Here is a 21,739-nt window from a genome sequence, read left to right on the forward strand (position 1 = left end):
ATCGAATCACTCCTCCTGGCCACCACTGAATAAATGTTGCTACTGGTCACCCCACGTGACACGCTGAGGTTTCCCATCTTGCATGAGAAGGGACCTTGAAACTTTCATTTTAGAACACATAATTCTGTGCGGGTGCTTTCTCGGCTCGGATCCATGCTCGAATGAGGGGTTTTGCTGCGACTTCAGTGTAGGTCAATGGCGCGGTGTCCGGCAGATGCTGGTGGGCGGCTGGCAGCTCCTAGGAAACTTGCTCGTTTATTGTCCTTCGAAGCGATGGGGCAACCCATTGCACATGGTCCATCGCTTTCACAATTTTAGCATAGTTGCAAATAATAAACGTTAAATAGCGAGGCATCAACGTTCCTTGCAGAAAATTACTGACAAATGAATCTGCCCTAGCTTGATTTGCAAGCCTTCACATATTGTATAGATTCAAGGTTAAATGTATGTCTCATAAAGGTTAGGGCAAACAGCAACATATTCATAATGCATTCAAATGATTTTGTACACTACAATCACAGTCGAAATATGGTTAGGGTAAAATCAGAAATCGCAACTGTGACGTTACTGGAACAGCTACGAAACACTGTATTCTAAACGGAATTGTTATTTGCATGCGGGTGCCCTTTGGATTCTTTCCATTGTGCGTGCTTTCCTCGAACAAGCGATACTGATGTAGTCCACGTTTAGCCTTCGCAGAAGTGAAAAAAGAGCAAAAACACATTGTTCTCTGACGTGTTTTTGTTTTGGCTCAGTGTCACTGTGCCGTACCTGGAAAAGAAAATACTTTGGGAGCAGGAGTCTGCTCAATTTGCAAACAGAACAATGATGTGCGCGATAGTGGTATGGCACTGACAGACAATCGAGAACCACAGATATACTGTAGTGTCTGTCTCTGAGATCTTTCTTTCTTTCATCTCCACAGAGACCGCATTCACACTTGTTTCTGAAGTGTCTGCCAAAGAAATAAATGTTGAACTCGCAAATAAAGAAATACCCCATAATAAAATACTGCAATAAGACATAGCCTCAAAAACTCACGTTGTACCCGAAAGACAAAAACGAAGAGTGTGACGTCATGTAAAGCGTCGTCAAAATTGTATTTAAGCGCACGCTGCTGGAAGAACTTTCACACTACTAAGCGAGTGACCATGGTGCGCGTTTTGAGGTTCAGCATTTTCCTGGTTTTGACCATATTTGCCTTACTTTTGTCCACGATGCCGGGATTGGTCTTTGCAAGGGGTAAGTCAGCATTTCTAAAGTTTTCGAGAACAAAGTTATTTCCGGAAAACGATACTCAGTGTGCTGGCGGTAAACATGGCGTCCTAAGGACACCATTTCCAGATTTATTTTCTGAAGTAAATTCGATGGTCGGGGCTGTAGGCCTGCTGTAATTGAGGCGCAAGTGATTCGGGAGCTGATGTTTTCTGAAGCCTAGTGTCCGCGTTTGTTTACCGTCACATTGGTGAGTGCACCGCGTTACATGGCTAGGAAAATATAAAATAGCATGGATGAGTGGGAGCAGTGATAAGTTGTTGAGGTTGCCAGCTGCTGAAACATGTTTCTAATATATAGAACTTCACCGATGACTTCTGACCGAGTGTACATAGTGCTGTGCTCTACGAATGGACAATTAAGCACACAGCTGGCAAGGTTGCCCTGAGCCGCATGTTGGGGAAGTCGAAGAGCAGCGCTAGCCATCTGTACCATTTTTACGACTTCAGCTGTCTTTAAAAGATGTGGTGCAGAACTTTCTTCGGGGGCGCGGTTTTGTTTAAAATGGGCAGGTGAACGTGGCTTTTGCTACCCGACATGCCATTAGATCGGCTTCCTAAAGGAAAATAGCTCGACGGTTTGATTTTGGACTAATTAGTGCCTATTAGGAAGATGCGTCGGAACGCCTAATACACAGCACAATGTGGCGTGCGTCTTTTTTGGAGAAGTTTTGATAGGGCGTGTTGGGAATGGTTGTCTCTGCTGCCGGCGCAGGTAGTGTGTCGTTTCCGCACAGCTGCGTAGATCAGTATAGCAATCTCTAGCACTATATCCAAAGTCGTACCTCCTTCTTTGAAGGAGGTACGACTTTGAAGTACCTCCTTCAGTACCTCCTTTGAAGGAGGTACTGAAGGAGTACCTCCTTCAGTACGACTTTGAAGTACCTCCTTGAAGGAGGTACGAATTATTGAAGTAGGTACCCCATGTGGCTCTCAAAATACAGCGCAGAAAATTTATATGCCTTTGATGAATCGGCTAAAATGAGGTAGAAAATCAATGTTTAGATTTTTCGAACGAGCCTCACGTTAATGCTAATATATTTCCAACAGGACCACCAAATGTAGGAGGAGGTGGCAAAGGCGGTGGTCCAGGAAGACCACGCAAAAGACCACCTGGTAGGTGAAAGATCTTTTTATTTGCCTTTTCATCGGGAAATTACACATATATTCCCAGTGGCGCATACCGCATTGGCGTTTTATTTATTAATGCCGTATTGTTTTACTACTACAGTTATCGAGATGTAAGATTATATGCGGAAGTCAGTTACCCTCAGTGTATAGGCCGATTCTCGTCTCTATATACGCTCAAACATAGAGAAAACTGAACAAAAGTATGTCGCACTTTTGTATAGCACAAAGAACATGCACGCGCAGACACATAACGTAGTAAGTTACCTTTTGAATGTAAATAAATAATTATGAAGTTTTACGTACCAAAACTACGATCTGATTAGGAGGCACACCGTAGTGCAGGACTTTAGAAATTGAGCCCATGTATGTTTCTTTAACATGCACTTAAATCTATGTAAGCGGGTTTGTTCTAACTTCGCCTCTTTGAGTGATTGTAACCTGCTTCAGCAGTTTATTATTGTCACATCAGCAGTCTTTTCCGCTTGTACAACAATTATCAAATCATACGGTTAACAAACTGAAAAATGATTAATATAGCGTTTTTTTCTAAGAATCAATTATAACTGAAGAAGCCGAAGAACACCCTTTGTTGATGTCATATTGTATATTCAACTTTTTTCATCAAGTAGACAACACTTAGAAGCGATGTATACAAACATTACCGAATTAACTTGGCTCATTACTCTTTATGAGGACGCTACAATGAGAAGGCAACATTTCTCTGTGTAGCCTACACACCTCAAGACTTTACGTTATCTCCTTAGCTTATCTGAAGAGCTTTAGCTTCATCTTTTGAACTAAAAGCAATGAAACGAGGCTTATTTTGCATAACATTTCAACATAGACTTTAATAATGCTGGCAATTTTGCACCACGTGTAGAAATTGTCGTAACGGAGGCAGTAAAATAAATATGAGTGAATGGTGCAAATTTGTTCATAAATTCAACGTCCATCACGACGCGCTAAGAAAAAGGCTGTAAACGAGGCTTGCCTACCTCTAAGAAAAGCTATTTGGATAGTAAGCAAATGCTTAATTTACAGGTGATGGTCAATAACACATGGTGAAAATTATCATAAAATACCGGAATGGTTTTAATTTCCTTATGAAGGGACACTTCTTATTGGTTTAGATATTTTGACAGCTTATTCCCCAGAGTTGAACGAATTTGTGTCCTTACTAAGCAGAGTTGTTTCTAATAAAAGTTATCATGAACTAATTGTTTCCCATGCAATGTTTACGTCTCTGCAGGCGTAGTTTTCACTATGTATTGCTACGGTTTCAATAACAAAGTATTTTGTTTTGCACAAGCATGAACTACCACAGCGCGGGATCACATTCCGCTAACATGATAGAAAAGATGACACTACCTGAGATATTCTCGAGGACCAAGCTAGATTTCGCACAGCATATACTCTCGAACATTTTGATATTTTCTAACGCCGAAATATTACGCGCACATTTTAGAAATTTCAGCGGGTTCATAAGAGACGGCCGGTCAGGAAATAGTGGCTAAGCGACTGATTATGTTTCTATTACAGGACGTGGAGGCGGCTGACCTGCCTTTAATGCCAAAGACAAGAGCGTATAATATTTAGGAATATTGCCAAGAATACCACTGGAACCCACTGACTACGTAAATTTTGCTGGAAAGTAAAGTTTTCTGGAATTGTCATTGTGAACTGTAGCTCCTTTTATATTTAAAGAAAGTATCCGTTTCACCCCGAAAGCCGAAGCATTGAGTGTGATATCAAATTAGTATACAGCTATACGGCGTAAGGATGGGAGTCTTACCAGGCGTATAAACTTGAAAACATTCGCTTGCTAAGTGAATGAACAAGCATGACGTCAGCTGGAATAGGCGAACATGATCAAATAACACTTGATGATCGCGGACGGTCGCGGCCGACCGCTGACGAGAGCAAGCGCGGAAGCAGGAGGGAGCAAAGTTACCTTCGTGCTGTCTATAGCTTCAACGCAAAATGAGTAGGAAGAAATTAGTGCGCAAGAGGTATGAGCAGCCTACATATCGCTTTCGAAATACGAGGCGCGGATTTGCGTGGCCACGCAAAGTACGCATTTGCTGGCGGAGCAGAAGCCAGCCCTCCCCCCTCCTTAGCAGCCTCGCGGCTTTCATCCCTTTCGCGCGCGAGATTGACACGCGATCGTAAGTTGCCCTTGTGCCCCGTATCGAAATGCGCAGTTGCTTCCGAATCACAAAAGGCCGTATTTCTCCCCAAGCTCTTCGGATCCTCTGCCAGGCACCGCACTCTAAAGACAGCATAATCTCCCTAACATGGATCCCGGCCCATGCGGGCCCTGCCCACCCACACCTCCCCAATCTCAACGAGGTCGCCCACTCCATTGCGCGAGGCCTAGTCAACCGCGCCGGAGTCACTGGAGATGAGTTCGACACCAGGGACAGTCTGACAACTTATAACGATCTCGTTAAGGCCTTTTACCTCAGTCGCCGAATCTTCCCCCCGCCTCACCCAAAGTTCAGCCGGGCGCAGGCTACCACCCTGCGTCTACTACAAACAAACACGTACCCTTCACCCGCCCGCCTCCACCTTATATTTCTGGACGTCTACACTACCCCCAACTGCCGCTGCTGTGGAATTCACCCGGCTACGCTTCCGCATATGCTATGGGAGTGCCCAGCACAGTACACACGGACTAACACCACGACTCTCTCGTCGAGGACGCATGGGGCTCTGCGGAGCTCCGCCCTCGACGACCAAACCTGGGCAACCCAGCACGCCCGCGAGGCGGCGGCGAGGCAAGCCCTCGACGTCCCTTCGTGGGAGGTTTAGGTCCGGCCATCATAAAGTGCTGGTTCTACAATAAAAGTTTATTCCTCCTCCTCCTCCTCCAATACTCCCACGGCCTTTCGCGCGACGGAAAACGGTGCGTTTGCTCTTCGCTTATCTCACTCGCACGCGCCAGGTTGAGCCGTGATCGTGGCCCCACTCGAGTGCAGTCACTCGCACATACAGTGTACGGCGCGCGTCCACGGTCTGATCACCCATGGGCTTTGTACGGAATGTGACTTCGACGCCGAAAAACAAAAATGCCCCTGAAGTGTTCATATAATTGCTATCTCAATAATGCAGTGATACTATGGGTGTTTGCATATTCGACGTTAAGAACATGAAGTGCATACAATACATGAACTATTCTTATTAGTATTCGGAAATGAACTATTCGTTGTTTTCGAATACATAAAACTAACCAAACGGCTGCCCAACAATGAGTATTCCGAGGCATCTGACGGCACCTTTACGTCCAGGTTTGGTCAAAAATCGCTAGCAGTGGTGCTTCGCTCAGAGTTTTGCAAATATCCCGCCACTCTATTTCCTGATTTTGTATCCATTCAAACCGTACGTCATGCGTGACAAGCAACCTCAACAGCACAGTCCACTGCGCCAAGCCTGGCAAGCATTTGCTGAAATAGATTATAGTCCCAAGCATCCCATGTATTGCCTGCTTGTTTTCTGGTTTTGGCTTCGCAGGGATGCTGGCATTTAATTCTGGATTAGGTTTGATACCGTCGCTTAAAATCGCGTCACCAAAGAATGCAATCGCTTGTGCACCTAACGTGCACTTTGCAGCGTTAAAGGTAAGTTCTGCTATCTCAGCTGTTTTGACTGCACTTCGTAAGCGGTGGTCGTGCTGCGCTCTGGTCGCGCCCCAAACCAACACGTCGTCCACATAGACGCGCGAACCTGGAAGGCCCTCAAAAATGTGATTTAAGGCTTTCTGGAGCACTTCGCTGGCTGAGGAAATACCGAAAGAAAGCCGCAAAACACAATACCGGCCGAAGGATGTCGAGAACGTGCATATTTTCTATGAATTCTCATCGACTGGAATTTGACGGAATCCGGCATTGGTGTCTAAGCGCGAGAAAAATTTCGTAAATGTTAGTTCGGTCACTATGTCCTCTCGACGAGGCATCCGATAGTGTTCACGTTGCAAGCTGTGGTAAATTTTTCTGGGGTCAAGACATATCATAAGCTTGCCGTTTTTTTGCGCACGATGACTAACAGGTATACCCAGCCTGTTGGGCTGCTCATCTTCCGCACGATCCCCGCTCGTTCTATCCGGTCCAATTCTGGACGCAGCGGCTGCTGAAGGGACAGGGTCACTCTTCGACCTGGCTGGACGTTGGGCGTAGTGCCTTCGCGAAGCATAATTTTGTATTCCCGATGAAGGCGTCCATTTCAGTGAAATAGGTGGGAGAACTGCCAGGCTCTTTCTTCGGAGGTGGTTGCGGCTACAGTGTCAACATTGCGCGGAATTAAACCAAAGCGTTCGCTGGCGTCCAACCCCAGAATGACCTGATAGTCTTTTTTCCCCACGAAGAACTGGGCACTTTCCTGCCGGCTACCAATGGCGAGGGGGGCCGAGAGCGTTCCCACAGCGGTTTAATATTCCGCCGTTGTACGAGCGCAGCGCCGCGCCGTTTGACTGAATCGTACCGACATTTAACTTGCTATAAACTGATAGAGACACGAGTTTCCATTGGAATCCGGTGTGAACCTTGAATGTAACGTTCCTTCCACCTATCCAGTCGCGTCCAGTCGGAATACTGTTTACGGCTACATCCAAGACGTCGAAATCATCGCCGCCTCGCTGTACTTCGCCAATATTAGCTCTCCCTGTGCAACACGCCGCAAAATGATCGAGCGAGGCAATGCCTTCGCGGATGCGCTCGGTCGCAACGGGTGCACCTCGCTGGCTGAGGTGCCACCCTCCTGTTCGTAGTTACTGAGTCAAATTCAGGTGCTTCCCTTGTCCTAGGCCATATCTCGTTTTAGCGAGCTGAGGTTTCGGCTGCTTTCCATAAAGCTTTAGCACCGTCCTGGGATAACTTCTTTTCTCTGAGCATTTTTTCCCGCGGCTTCGCGGAGTTCGTTCCGAAAACGATTTGATCCCGAGCCATGTCATAGGTTGGGGTACCGAAATTACAGACCCTGGCCTGTTTCTTGATTTCTCATAGAAACTGTTCGAATGGTTCGGCCCCCCGCTGCACACGGGTACGAAACACATACCTTTCGTGAGCTTCCCTTTCCTGGTCGCTAAATTACAACTGGAATTTGGCGACGACCAATTTGTAGTCATGTTTGCTTTCCGTCCCAAAGAACGAAAAGTTGTTGTAGATCTCTATCGCATCTTCGCCGGCTACGCTAAGAAAGAGTGCAGTTTTTGTCACTTCCGACCTAGGTTGGCCAGGTGACGTTGCATCCAAGAAGAGCTCGAACCTTTGCTGGAACAGCTTCCAGCTTTTCCTGGTGTCTCCCGATGTGTTCAATGGTTCCGGAGGCTTGACGCTTTCCATGAGTGCTGAAGGGGGATTCACGACGTCCGTCGGCAACTGACCACCATTAGTTGAATTCGTTAGGAGTAGGCTTCACCACTTCTGACACCAAGTATCCTCCTGAGCTTTCCGCAGCAAGCATCGACACAGCCAGTGAACAGTGAACTCCAGTTTTTTGGTGAGCGTCGGTATTTATAGCGCACTGAGTCCGTAAGAAGGGGAGTGCGCTATCGTACATCTGACAGCGGCATGATGACGGCTGGCGGCCACTGCCGGTTGTGCGTGCATGCAATGCGATACATTAATGTCGAATTATCGCTGTCGGAGGCAGAAATATCGCGTCATACTGCTGCCTTTGCTTATGAGTCGTTCATAAATTCGACTTCGCCAGCCATCTGCTAGCCGCCTTGTTACTTCACATGGTAGAGCGGCTGCCCCGGAAAGGTGGTGGTGCCGGGTTCGATTCCCGTACCAAGATGAATGTTTTCTCAACTGCGAAGCTTTCTTTGTAAAAAGTTCGAACTTGAGGACCGTCCCATGCAAGCTTGGTTTTCTTGAGCTTGGCGGCGAATGTTCCACTGAGGGAGTACTCGGGTCCTGTGTCCACTTAGGTGGTGACTGCATGGCCGTCAAAAACCACGTCGAGTTCGGTTGTTCTTTGTCTTGCGTTGCACTTAGGCCTCGGCGCCGGATCACGGCCTCGTCATCTTGACGTGCAGCTGGTATCTTACGGCGTCATTTCTTTGGCAAGGGCATTCTTTGCTTCCAGGCTTCGTAGAGTTGGTGGAATGTCGTTAAGTCGTTGAAGTAGTTTCTTCGGCGTCTTCGTCGGCAGCGGAGGATTTTCGTCTGTTCGTTGAACAGCAGCCGACCCCATGGGTAGGGCTTTAAGTATTCCGGATTTGGGCTGACGGACCGACCCCGCGCTGGGTCAATGTATGGACGGCGCTGCGGCGACAGGTAGCGCCCTGATGACAGCAAACGGGACGGTTGTCGATGGCGTCATTCAGTAGCGGCGATGGAGTCCGCGATTTCACGTTGGCATGCCTTTCAGTAACTGGCAGTACCTTGCTGCGGGCGCGGAGCGTTGACGGCGAAGCCTCATGGTTCAATATAGCGGTATAACCATTGGCGCTAGACAGGTCCAGCTTGCCCGCGGCGATGGCAGAGCGGGCGGTGGTCAAGAACGCGCCCAATGTCAGTCTTCCTCGGGTGGCTGCGCTGGGCGACGGGTGGGCGAGCTGGCGGTGGCGATGAATGGTGGTACTTCGTCGTTACAGCGCCCTAAAGCAGGCGCAGAGGAGGAATTTGACGGCAACCTACGCTGGCGACTGCGGTACTCCGAGTGATTGCTTCAGCTCCTCGCCTGCTACATCGGCAATCGAAGCCGCTTAAAGCTATGATGATGGGAACAGCTTCTGAAGCACCACCCGCACGACCGCTCTGATAGTGTCGCGCAGATCGTCGGTGGCAGTGGTTGAACTCTGGCGTAGTTTCCCGAGTAAGTGAGGTGGCTGAATTGACGGATCTGCATTTACTGTGCCTCCTCAACGCTGGTGTCCTCGCGAAGAAACTCGTCGACGGTCTTAGGTGGATTTTGTATACTTCCGGCAAAAAGCTCTTCCTTCACACCACGCCTTAGTAGGTGGACTATCTTCTTCTCAGATATTTCTGGGTCGGCGTGGTAGAATAGACGGCTCATCTTCTCCATAAACATCGCGATGGTCTCATTAGGCAGCCGTGCTCGAATTTCTGGTTGCGCTACGGCTTTCTTTCTGCGTTCGAAGCTTGGGAATGTCTGTAAGGAGCCGCTTCGGTACGAGTCCCACGTCATTAAGGTGTCTTGACAGTTCTCGAGCCACCTCCTGGCAGCGTCTTCCAATGCGAAAATGACATGTCGCTGCTTGTCGTCACTGTTGCAGCTGGTAAGTGTACCGACCAACTCATACGTTTCAAGCCAGCTTTCCGGGTCCTCGAATGATGAACCGCGGAACGTCAATGGCTCTCTGGACTGCTGCAGCACGATCGGTGTTTGCGACACTGGGGCTCTCATAGCTGCTGTTGTGGTCGTTCACTTCCTGGTCTTTTCAGGCAAAAGTGCATGCTCCCGGCTCAGTCCTTGAAGCATGCGGCTACCTCGCTGGTTCTTGGCGATGTTGGTGTTGTCTTCCGTGTTTGGGCTTGGGTCACGGCTCAGTGGAGGCGCCCGGTACATGCACGCAAATCACCTCCACCAGTTGTCACGCAGTAGTGACGGTAAAGGACACAGCAATACCGTTAATGATGAAACTAACATTTATTGGGTGAACCTGCGTCCACAAAAACAGGCTACACTTAAAGCACAACGATAGCGACAAAGACAGTCGCTATGGTCTAAATTCAATCTGCGGGTCAAGTGCGTCGGCTTTTATGCACGAGCCATGCACGTTCCAGAGTAATCGCGGGCGCGTGTCTTCCTGAGGTTCGGTGACAACAGATAGCGCACAGAACCGTAGATAATATTGCATAAACTACCGATACATGCAGGCGCGTCCCGCGCTAAGCGATAACATGTGATAGGAGGTGAAAAGAATTCACCCGGAAAAGATAAACACGTTCACGCCTCAATATTCTTGGCAGCGTCGTCTCCCAAGGTGGCGTCCTTCCTGGTCCAAGAAAACTTGGTGCCGTTTTCTAGTTGGTTAAGCGAAATAAACTGAAATAACTTCGTACATTCGTTGGCATTTGTTTATATTTTCGTCGCTTAATGCGTATTTTCCTCCATCATACAAACGTTGACTTAGCTTCTCCGCAACAGCCGCAGCGTTTTGGCATGGTCACAAGCATGCAACGATGTATTTACTACATTATGACACCTACTTCTGTTACAGACAATCCTGCAAAATGTTTACCCCTCTTGGAGAAATGGATTTCCCGAGCACCACCTTGTATACGCCAGCGGGAGCGGTCAGTAAAACCGAAGCCAACTTTCCGGTTACGGAAAAACTGCGCGTATACATATGGACCATAGAAATTTTTCCCTCTTAGCTTCACGGACTCCCATTTCACGTTGGTACAGTTAACGCATAATGATGGCTCACGTCCTTGAAATATCCATATGGTCGACTCCGCAGTTGGCAATTGCGGCTCCAGAAGTACGACGTTCTCGTGCATTCTCATGCAGACGCTCTGCCCCGGTCACTTCGTCCAACTGGTGTGGTGACACCGTCTGTGTCGAGCTACGGCTAGTGGACATACCACGTGTGGACCTACGACGTGTCCTCTTTACCAGTCACCGACATGCTTCTAAATCAATGGCGGGACCCCTGGCTTGCTTTATTTATCGAATGGTTATTCACGCCACGTCACGTCCTGCCTTGGGAAAAATTCACACTCAAGCTCCCAATTTCATTTTTAGCGACGGCTGGCTATAATATCGCAACTATCTTTCTGAAGGACTCAAATGACTTTCCGTTACTCCTCACAACCTATGCCCTGACGTATGTGTCGCCTTTCATGCTGACCGAGTGCGCGAACATGCCAGAGTAATGAAGACTTACACCGACATTCGCTTCCACTACTACTGGTGTGGAATGTTCCAAGCTTGATTCGTCGCTACACACTTTCCGGTCTCGCTTGCCAGTGCCGTAAGATACTTTCCTGCCGTTTAACGGCTCCAATTTAAGCCGTTGCCTTGTTCTCCTCGCCCCTTTGACCACATCGTCATCGACCTATACGGACCTCATCGAATCGCTCCTCCTGGCCACCGCTGAATAAATGTTGCTATGGGACACCCCACCTGACAAGCTGAAGTTTCCCATCTCGCATGAGAAGTGACCTTGAAACTTTCATTTTAGAACATATAGTTCTGTGCGGGTGCTTTCTCGCCTGGGATCCATGATCGAATGGCGGGGTTTTGCGGCGACTTCAGTGTAGGTCAATGGCGCGGAGTCCGGCAGATGCTGGTGGGCGGCAGCCAGTTCCTAGGAAACTTGCTCTTTTATTGTCCTTCGAAGCGATGGAGCAACCGATTGCGCATGGTCCATCGCTTTCGCCATTTTAGCATGGTTGCAAATAATAAACGGTAAATAGCGAGACATGAACGTTCCTTGCAGAACATTACTGACAAATGAATCTGCCTCGCTTGATTTGCAAGCCTTCTCATATTGTATAGATCCAAGGTTAAATGTATGTCTCATAAAGGTTAGAGCGAAAAGCAACATATTCATAATGCATTCAAATGATTTTGTACACTACAATTACAGTAGAAATATGGTTAGGTTAAAATGAGGAATCGCAACTGCGACATTACTGGAACGCGGAATTGTTATTTGCATGCGGGTGCCCTTTGGATTATTTTCATTGTGCGTGCTTTCCTCGAACAAGTGATACTGATGTAGTCCACGTTTAGCCTTCGCAGATGTGAAAAAAGAGCGAAAACACATTGTTCTCTGACGTGTTTTTGTTTTTGCTCAGTGTGACAGTACCGTACCTGGAAAAGAAAATACTTTCGGAGCAGGAGTCTGCTCAATTTGCAAACAGAACAATGATGTGCGCGGTATGGTATGGCACTAACAGACAATCGAGAACGGCAGATATACTGTAGTGTCTGTCTCTGAGATCTTTCTTTCTTTCATCTCCACAGAGACCGCATTGACACTTGTTTCTAAAGTGTCTGCCGAAGAAATAAATGTTGAACTCGCAAATAAAGGAATACTCCATAATAAAATACTACAATAAAACATAGCCTCCCCAACGTATGTTGTACCCGAACAACAAAAACGAAGAGTGTGACGTCATGTAAAGCATCGTTAAAATCGTATTTAAGCGCTCGCTGCAGGAAGAACTTTCACACTACTAAGCGAGTGACCATGGTGCGCATTTTGAGCTTCAGCATTTTCGTGGTTTTCACAATATTTGCCTTACTTTTGTCAACGATGTCGGGATCAGTCTTTGCAAAAAGGGGTAAGTCAGCATTTCTAAAGTTTTCAAGAACAAATTTCTTTTCAGAAGACGATCCTCAGTCCACTGGCGATAAACAAGGCATCCTAAGGACACCATTTCCTGATTTATTATTTATTTTCTGAAGTAAATTCGACAATCTGGGTTGTACGCCTGCTGCAATTGAGGCGCAAGTGATTCGGGAGCTGATATTTTGTGAAGCCTAGTGTTCGCGTTTGTTTACCGTCACTTTGGTGAGTGCACCGCGTTACATGGCTAGGAAAATGTAAAATAACATGGATGAGTGGGAGCAGTGATAAGTTGTTGAGGTTGCCAGCTGCTGAAACATGTTTCTAATATATGGAACTTCACCGATGACTTCTGACCGAGTGCAAATAGTGCTGTGCTCTACGAATGGACAATTAAACACACAGCTGGCAAGGTTGCCCTGAGCCGCATGTTGGGGATGTCGAAGAGCAGCGCTAGCCATCTGTATCATTTTTACGACTTCAGCTGTCTTTGAAAAGTATGATGCTGAACGTTCTTCGGGGGCACGGTTTTGTTTAAGCTGGGCAGGTGAACGTGGCTTTTGCTACCCGACATGCCGTTAGATCGGCTTCCTAAAAGAAAATAGCTCGACGGTTCGATTTTGGGCCTATTAGTGCCTATTAGGATGCTGCGCTCGAAACACTGAATAGATGGGAATAGCCGCGTGCGTCTTTTTTGGAGAAGTTTTCATAGTGCGTATTGTGAATGGTTGGCTCGGCTGCCGACGCAGGTGGTGTGTCCTTTCCGCACAGCTGTGTAGATCAGTATAGCAATCTCTAGCACTATATCCAATGTCGTGCCCCCTCCTTTAAAATTATTGAAGTAGGTACCCCATATTGTTCTCAAACTACAGCGCAGAAATTTTATATGGCTTTGATGAATCGGCTGAAATGAGGTAGAAAATGAATGTTTAGATTTTTTGAACGAGCCCCACGCTAATGATAATTTACCTCCAACAGGAGGACCAGGACCAAGGGGAGGAAGTGGCAAAGGCACTGGTACAGGAAAACAACAGCGAAGGCCACCTGGTAGGTGAAAGCGTTTTTTATCTGCTTTTTCATCAGGAATTCACACATATTTTCCCAATGGTGCATACAACACTGAAGTTTTATTTATTAATGCCATATTGTTTTACTACTGCAGTTATCGCGACGTAAGATGATATATATATATATAAGTCAATTAACCTTGGTGTATAAGCCGATTCTCGTCTGTATATACGCTGAAACATGAAGAGAACTGAACTAAATTGCGTCACAGTTTCGTATAGCACAAAGAAAATGCGCGCGCAGACAGATAACGTAGTTAGTTGCCCTTTGAATGTAAATAAATAATATGAAGTTTTACTTACCAAAACAATGATCTGGTTAGGAGGCACGCCGTAGTGCGGGACTCTAAAAAATTGAGACCGTCTATGGTTCTCTAACATACACCTAAATATAAGTAAGCGGGTCTGTTCGCATTTCGCCTCTTTGAGTGATTGTAACCTGCTTTAGCAGTTTATTATTGTCACATCAGCCGTCTTTTCCACTTCTACAAAAATTATCAAATCATACGGTTTAAAACTGAAAAATGATTATTATAGCGTTTTTTTTAAGAATGAATTATAAGGGAAGAAGCCTAAGAACTCCCTTTGGTGCTATCATATTGTATATTCAACTTTTTTTCATCAAGTAGACAACACTTCCAAGCGATGTATACAAACAGTATCGAGTTTACTTGGCTTATTACTCTTTATCAGGACGCTACAATGAGAAGGTAACATTTCTCTGTGTAGCCTACACACCATAGGACTTTGTATTATCTTCTTAGCGTACATGAAGAGCTTTAGCTTCGTCTTTAGAACTAAAACAAATGAAACAAGGCATATTTTGCATAAAATTTCAAAGTAGACATTAATAAAGCTGGAAATTTCTCACCATGTGCGGAAATTGTCGTAACGGAGGCAGTAAAATAATGCGTGAGTGAATGGTGTAAATTTGTTCATAATTTCAACGTCCCTCAAGACGCGCTAAGAAAAAGGCTGTAAACGAGGCTTGCCTACCTCTAAGAAAAGCTATTTGGATAGCAAGCAAATGCTTCATTTACAGGAGATGGTCAATACCACATGGCGAAAATAATCATAAAATACACGAATGGTTCGAACTTCCTGATGAAGGGACACTTCTTATTGGTTTAGATATTGTGACAGCTTATTCACCACAGTTGAACGAATTTGTGTCCTTACAAAGCAAAGTTGTTTCTAATAAAAGTTATCATGAACGTGGCGCTAATCGTTTCGCATGCAATGTTTATGTCTCTGCATGTGTAGTTTTGACTATGTATTGCTACGTTTTCAATAACAAAGTATTTTGTTTTGCGCAAGCATGAACTACCACAGCGCGGGATCACATTTCGCTAAGATGATAGAAAAGATGACACTACCTGCGATATTCTCGAGGAGCAAGCTAGATTTCGCCGAGCACATACTCTCGAACAGTTTCATATCTTCTAACGGCGAGATATTACGCGCACATTTTAGAAATTGCACGGGGTTCATAAAGACGGCCCGTCAGGAAATAGTGGCTAACCGACTGATTATGTTTCTATTACAGGACGTGGAGGCGGCTGACCTGCCTTTAATTCCAAACACAAGAGCGTATAATATTTAGGAATATTTCCAAGAATACCACTGGAACCCACTGACTACGTAAATCTTGCTGGAAACTAAAGTTTTCTGGAATTGTCATCGTGAACTGTATCTCCATTTATATTTAAAGAAAGTATCCGTTTCACCCCGAAAACCGAAGCATTGAGTGCGATATCAAATTAGTATACAGCTATGCGCGTAAGGATGCGAGTCTTGCCAGCCGTAGAAACATGGAAACATTCGCTTGCTAAGTGAATGAACAAGCATGACGTCAGCTGGAATAGGCGAACATGATCAAATAACACTTGATGATCGCGGACGGTCGCAGCCGACCGCTGACGAGAGCAAGCGCGAAAGCAGCAGGGAGCAAAGTAACCTTCGTGCTGTCTATCGCTTCCACACAAACTGAGTAGCAAGAACATAGTGCGCAAAAAGGTATAGCAGCCTGCATATCGCTTTCGAAATACCAGGCGCGGATATGCGTGGCCACGCAAAGTACGCATTTGCTGGTGGAGCAGAAGCCAGCCCTCCCCTCTCCTTAGCAGCATCCCGGCTTTCTTCCCTTTCGCGCGCGAGATTGACGCGCTATTGTCATTTGCCCTTGCGCCCCGTATCGAAATACGCAGTTGCTTCCGAATCACAAAACCGTCCCCTGCCTCCCTTCCCCCCTCCCATTCCTCCCCGACCTTTCGCGCGACGGAAGACGGTGCGTTTGCTCTGGGCTTACCTCCCTCGCACGCGCCAGGTTGAGCCGCGATCGCGGTCCCACTCGAGTGCAGTCACTCGCACATACAGTATACGGCGCGCGTCGACGGTCTGCTCACCCTTGGACTTTGTACGGAAAATGACGGCGACACCAACAAACAAAAATGCCCCTGAAGTGTTCGTATAATTGCTATCTCAATAATACAGTGATACTATGGATTGTTGCATATTCGAAGTTAAGAATATGAAACGAATACAATACATGAACTATTCGTATTAGTATTCGGAAATGAACTATTCGTTCTTTTCGAATACATAAAACTATCCAAACATGTTACAGCAAACAATGGCAAGCTGTTTCTACCGATCTGCGGCTGCTCACCAATGTGTCGCGAATGATTAGAAGCGACACGACACCTGTTACGGAACCTATGGGAAAACAAAATGGGCAATACAAGATTTTTTACCATTTAGTGGCGGAAGCCTGCATATCAACCTGTATATTTTGCTAATCGGCGATTTTGTGTTTTTGGCGGTATATTTGAGTGTCAGTTTTATCCTTAACGCCACAAGCCGTGGTGCTTTCCTGCCAAGGGGCGATTTGGCATGTATCTGCATCAGAACACACCTGCATCAATTTTCTTTTGTTCCACAACTTGTGATATTAATATGTAACCCTTTTGTTAGCATTTCTAGAGAGTTATTCCTAGAGGAATTAGTACAGCAGCACAATATTTCTTCAAAATTTTGTTCGCTATCAGGCTCTGAAGTTGTGTGACTGTTGACGTAGTCGATTTATTCCCAACGACTGAATTGCTCTTTACAATTGTCCCTTTGTTCCTAAGTGTTAGCCGATTTTTTCACTCTACTCATTCCCGACGTGCTACCTAATTATACTGAAATAAGGTTTTGTACTTAAGTTGATGCGTCCTTCATTGACTACTAAGAATTCCATTCAATGTCCAATACTAAGAATTCGTGTTCGCTTCGTATTCGAAAACGCTTTATTCCCCCCATCTACTTCTTTTTATTCTCTTACCCAAAAATTTTGATTGGACCTTACATATCTGACAAACGGCAATATAACGAATGAATGATAAATTGTTGAAAATATTTAGTATTGGCAACACTAAGGGGGAAAAATTCGATCAACGAAATAAATGTAGCAAACACAGTAGGAAATATAAATGAGAATGAATACACCAAGGGTTAGACATAGCAATATATGCTGAACAATATATACAAGGAACATATAACATGAAGCAGGCGAGCGAAAGCAACAATAACCGAAGAAAGTGTTAAAAGCGTCTCTGTTTGTAGTAACGTGCTAGCGCATAAGCATGCGCGACAAGTTTAGAAGAGGAATGTAATTCACAGGCACTGATGCAGTGAATTCGCTTCCATTTACCCTCCAAGTTATCATCGTTTATATGGTATACATATGTTGCTCATTTCCACTGTAGGAGATTAGCCAACATTTAGGCGAAATATTGCAAAACAATAACGAGAATTAAAATGTCAGGTTTGATATACACTACTTGATGTAGAAAGGTGAAATAAACATTTTAATGTTAAAGGAAGCGCAATGTTCATAAAGAAGAAGCAATCATCAGTAAAGTAGAAAATGCAGTGAGACAGATAAAAATTTAACGCGGAAATAGGTTAGACTTATGAACCATTCTTAGAGCGTGAAGCAGAGATGTCAGAAACTAAATCCTAGGCATGAGGATTGTATAAAAAAATGAAGCATTTGTTTTATATCCTGGTCGCATATTCGAAGGCGAACATGAAAGTAATTGATTGTACAAAAACTGAAGTGAAGACAAACAAGAAAGAAAGCTAGGGATTGTATTGCACTTCGAATAAATGTAGCTGAAAAGTGACTCTATGCTCTATTTTCGTGAAGGCAACAGAGTGTGTTTTTAAGAATTTCCTCCTTGATTGCCCTTTTGCCCTTGAAACAATAAGTATGGCTTCAGGCCACACTTGCTGACGCAAGATGTTCTTTTAGGATTACAGGGAGGGGTACTGAGGCGCAAAGCATACGACACAACGTGGCGCTATAGAATCTTGAGAGGCTTGGCAGAAATGGACAATGTACTGTCGCGTCGTTTTACACAAGAGACTGGTGTAACCCAGGGAGGCGTGCGTAGCTGCACGCTCTTTATAGTGAAGGTGAACACGCTTCGTGCTTCATTACCACCGGCCATTTTTTACTCTATCTATGTGGACGACATTCAAATAGCTTCTAAATCCTGTAACCTCGCAGTGTGCGAGAGACAGGTACAGCATTGTTTGAACAAAGTATCAAAATGGGCAGAGAAAAACGGGTTTAAAATCAATCCTCACAAAAGTTCTTTTGTTCTTTTTACACGAAAGAGAGGCCTGGTCCCGGATCCTTGCTTAGAACTGTCTGGACAACAAATTCCTATCAACAAAGAGCACAAATTCCTAGGTATTATACTTGACGATAGACTCACTTTCATTCCACACATCAAATATCTGAAAGAAAAATGTCGAAAAACAATGAACCTAATGGAACTTCTATCCAAGACTACGTGGGGCAGTGACAGAAAGTGTCTAATGAATCTCTACAAGAGCCTAATACGGTCACGATTGGATTATGGGGCCGTAGTGTATAACTTTGCCGGCCCGATCGCGCTAAGGATTCTGGATCCTGTCCATCATCTAGGTATCCGCCTAGCCACTGGTGCTTTCAGAATAAGCCCGATCGAAAGCCTATATGCCGAATCGAATGAATGGCCGTTCCACTTACAGAGATCATACGTCAGCTTTACTTATTTCCTTAAAGTGCACTCAATTCCTCAACACCCATGTTTTAATACCATTACCGATATGACGTATGCTACACTTTTCCGCAACCGTCCGTCTATAAGCCAGCCTTTCTCGCTGCGTGTGAAGGAACTTAGCGATGAAATGCATGTCCCAATCGTCGAGCTTCCCTTAATGCACCTAACCAAGCCCTTAGCTCCTTGGGAATGGCAGGTGATATTATGTGACCTATACTTTCTAAAAGTTACAAAACACGCTCCAGAAGTCGAATTAAGAATGCATTTCCTACAAATTCAGTGCAAGCACTCCTGCACAAACTTCTACACAGGTGCTTCTAAGTCACATGCCGGAGTGTCCTATGCAGCCGTCGGTCCATCCTTCTCGGAATCTGATATACTACATCCAGAAACAAGTATCTTTACGGCAGAGGCGTACGCTGTATGGTCGGCTGTAAAGCATATAAAGAAAGCAAAACTCCAAAAAGCTGTTATATATACAGACTCCCTAAGTGTGGCGAAGGCCTTAATGTCACCCTACAAACATAAAAATCCTTCACTTACTGCAGTCTATTCCGACCTGTACAAAGCTTATCTGTCTAACCAGCAAATCATCATATACTGGGTACCCGGCCACAGGGGAATTGAAGGTAACGTTTTGGCAGACCAGATGGCTACGTCAATTGCACTCCCTGCTGTTAATAACACTGCTTTGGTGCCTCTCACAGATCTGAAACCATACATACGAAAGAAACTGCGAAACCACTGGCAACGCATGTGGGACGCAGAAATAAATAATAAACTGCACGTTATAAAGGCACAGTTAGGTTTTTGGCCCTCCCCAACAAAATCTCGGCGAACAGATGTCCTATTCTATCGCCTCAGAATGGGACACACATTTGGCACCCATCATTTTTTACTTACTGGAAGTGAACTTCCAACCTGTGGTAGATGCGGTGACAGGCTGACCGTTCTCCATGTCCTCTTGGAGTGTCGGAAAGCCGAACCTGAAAGAAAAACATTTTCCGCTTGCATACCGTTATTACATCCCTCTACACCCGGCTATGCTTCTTGGTAAGGAACCGGTTTTTAACACCAAGGCAGTCCTCGACTTCTTAAAGGATGTAGTTCTACACGTTATAAGCCCATTAAATTCGTAGAGCATCCTCGCTCCAGAGGATGCCGCTGCGATAATTGTTTTGAATAGCACATGCCTCCAGGCCCTTGTGTTCAAGGGCTCTAAGGAGGCAGTAGGGCTCTAGCATATCTTATATAACCTGATATATTTTTAGACATCATATCATTTTTTTTTAAATGCGTCTTATTGTTCATAGTAGACGCCATAAGTCATCGCCATTCTCTTATGATACAGATTTTACGCACTTTAGCGCGACCATTTTTAAGGCGCCTCTACAGCCACGTCACACCAACTTCATAAAACTCATGATTTCACTGCAAACACATTAACACGGACATGGCGCTCTTTGGCCGTACTTGGCCCTTGCGCCATAAAACATTAAACATTCATTCATTCACATGTGTTGTTATACGCGCTATAAGCGCGCTCTGTTGGCTAGATCGCGCAGATCTGTGGGTATTTAGGCAGGTGGTTCTTCAAAAATAAAACGAGTTGTTATAAAGCGCTCGTCCTTGTGTGGCTGCTTTGCTTCGTCCCTGTCTGTTTGTGCACAAATTTTTTTTAAAGAAATCTGTTCCTACTTGGCCTACTCAGTTATGCTTTGACTGTCTTCTGCTTTCGTTGCCATTCCAGCTTCACAGAGTCGAATGGTTGTCAATTTTTGACAGGTGCCAAGACGAGCCGGTGTTCTTGTCAGGTGTTATGTTTCGGGAACTTATGGAGTGCAATCAATTCTATTTCGTTTCTATCGGTCAACAGAACCTCGCCGAAGCACCCACATTACTTACGCGATCTGCTACGTGGCGCATGCAATAATGTTCTTATTTCAAGGCAAGTTATACTAATTCTATTATAATAATGTTTAGAACAAGTCCTAGGCCGTGCGTGCTGGTTAAATGCTTGTTTTGATTTTAGTCACACTCAAAGGATTTGAATGCCCAGCTTAGGGAATAATGCACTCAGAGGCAGTTGCCTCTACTAGAACCGATGTCACGCATGAAACAGCGCAGTGCCAACAAGAGGATTGTGCGATTCCATTTTTCAGGATATTCGCCTCCTGGTCTGCAGTGTACTTATCTTAAAGCTATGAGTATTGTGCACTCTACTCTAGACTACATGACATTGTCGCTGTCATGTCTCTGTTGGTATTCATACCCCCCCCCCCCCCATTCTTGGCGCATTCCTTTTGGAGGTATGTGCCACGTTTAAGTCCGAAGATCGTCACTGTCACTTTCGCCTCCTTTGTGACACTAACGTTTTTTTTTTCACGATCATGTCAAAAAAGAAGTGGATGCGAAGGCACCGCCATCTTATGGCGAACCTAAACTATGTCATGTACGTGACGTAATTTCCGTCCGCTGCAGTAATGATCGCTCTTGCCTCCGATATACACCCACAGGCATCACAACGTACAGTGTTTGTGTAGAGTGATAAGACTTGTAATAACTGCCCAGGGCTGTTGCTGCGCGATAGCTCAGTGGTTAGCCTGTTCGCCTGTAAAATGCACTATATGTCTGTCAATATATAATAAATCTGAACAGAAGCCATCACGTAGTAGTTTCCCTTTTATTTTCAGTGTGGCAATGGCAAAACGGGGCATGAGGGGACGGTCTGGCAAGAAAGAATGTCATCTACCACAAGTTCTACGTCCTAACTGTTACAGTAAAAGAATCCCTAGTAATGGCGTGACACAATTCCAGTGACAGGGCGTAAAGAGTAGAATTTCAGGGCAAGGAATCCCTAAAATGAACGTTTTCGCTAGTTTCTACGGAGTTGAAACTAGTTGAAAT

At 45.4% G+C, this 21,739-nt stretch overlaps 2 long non-coding RNA genes across 2 annotated transcripts; both read left to right on the forward strand.

Annotated features, from left to right (window-relative positions):
• The first annotated feature begins 1,130 nt into the window (after nt 1–1,130).
• On the forward strand, nt 1,131–4,078 carry LOC142590934 (uncharacterized). The gene is made up of 3 exons (XR_012830271.1): nt 1,131–1,242; nt 2,325–2,390; nt 3,945–4,078. It is a non-coding gene; the product is annotated as an uncharacterized LOC142590934 (long non-coding RNA).
• An 8,457-nt stretch (nt 4,079–12,535) lies between these two features.
• On the forward strand, nt 12,536–15,413 carry LOC142590935 (uncharacterized). Its single transcript, XR_012830272.1, has 3 exons — nt 12,536–12,664; nt 13,648–13,716; nt 15,283–15,413. It is a non-coding gene; the product is annotated as an uncharacterized LOC142590935 (long non-coding RNA).
• The last annotated feature ends 6,326 nt before the right edge of the window (nt 15,414–21,739 follow it).

Source organism: Dermacentor variabilis, chromosome 8 (genome assembly GCF_050947875.1).
Source record: "Dermacentor variabilis isolate Ectoservices chromosome 8, ASM5094787v1, whole genome shotgun sequence".
Lineage (NCBI taxonomy): Eukaryota > Metazoa > Arthropoda > Arachnida > Ixodida > Ixodidae > Dermacentor > Dermacentor variabilis.